This window comes from Otolemur garnettii, unplaced genomic scaffold (genome assembly GCF_000181295.1).
Source record: "Otolemur garnettii isolate 467f Iridium unplaced genomic scaffold, OtoGar3 scaffold00011, whole genome shotgun sequence".
Taxonomy (NCBI): domain Eukaryota; kingdom Metazoa; phylum Chordata; class Mammalia; order Primates; family Galagidae; genus Otolemur; species Otolemur garnettii.
The window spans coordinates 20,893,742-20,894,857 of NW_003852406.1; the positions used below are offsets into that span (position 1 = coordinate 20,893,742).

The window sequence follows — 1,116 nt, forward strand, 5'->3', positions numbered from 1 at the left end:
ATTTATTATTGGAAGGCACAAATGAGAGGCAGAAGTCCTCATGAATGCAGGGCCTGCCATTTGTCCAGGAGGCCATGCTTGGGGGTATATTTGACTCCACAGCCATCTGGGATGAACTGCTTCTCAGCCACCACGTCTTCTTGAATGCAATTCATCTGCATTAAAGTCGGTAAAGCCTTACTTCCTGGCGATATGAATCTTCTGATGGCCAGAAGAACTTGAACTTGGCCCTGCAAAGGGCCTCAGTCACATGCTCCTTGTTCTGTAGTTTGGTGCGGATGGACATGAAGATTTGGCCAATGTGAACTCTGGTCACAGTGCCCTGGGTCTTTCCAAAGGCAACAGGCATACCCTGTCTGGAGTCTAGACTGGGAAGAGCACAAAGTCTAACACATGAATGTCTCTTGGAAACGAGTGTCACCAAGGCCCCTTAGAGCAACAGGCTGCATACACTACCAAGGAGGCTGCTGTTTGCACTATTGCACACCAGGCTCCCATGAGGAAAGAAGCACGGTCAGCTTAATTGGATGTAGGTGTCTTCTCATTCTTCTGTTAAGAAGCCTTCATGTCTTCTGTCTTCTCATTGTTTCTGTTAAGAAGTCAGTTGTCAGTTAATTCATTGCACCTTTGAAAGGAAAATGTATTTTTTAAAATTATTGTTGCCTTTAAGATTTTTCTTTTTGATTTTGGCTTTGAGAAAGTTTACTATGTGTTTGGTTTATTTTTATTTATTCTCTGAGAACAAATGAATAATTTGGATTCTTTTAGGTGTGGATTTAAACCTTACATCAAATTTGGAAAAATTTTCAGTCATCCTTCTCCAAACATTGTGTGCCTCCCTTTTTCTCTTTATCCTTGGGACTCCAACCAAACAATTTTTAGAATTTTAAACTGTATCCTTCATCTCCTATCCTCTCTCTGCATTTTTCATCTTTTCTTTCCTGTGGTACCTTCTAGATATTTTCTTCTTCCCTGTCTTTCAATTTATTAAATCTTGTTTCCATTGAGTTAAAAATCCATTCTTGAAGTTCTTAATTTTGATTAGTGTTTTCATTTGAGAATTTTGATTTGGTTCTTTAAAATTCTCTGCTAAAGTTTAAAATCTTGTCTTCTATC

The 1,116-nt window shown here is 39.1% G+C and overlaps 1 pseudogene; it reads right to left on the reverse strand.

Moving 5' to 3' along the window:
* Positions 1-412: 412 nt before the first annotated feature.
* On the reverse strand, positions 413-533 carry LOC111723443 (annotated as a pseudogene).
* Positions 534-1,116: the final 583 nt, after the last annotated feature.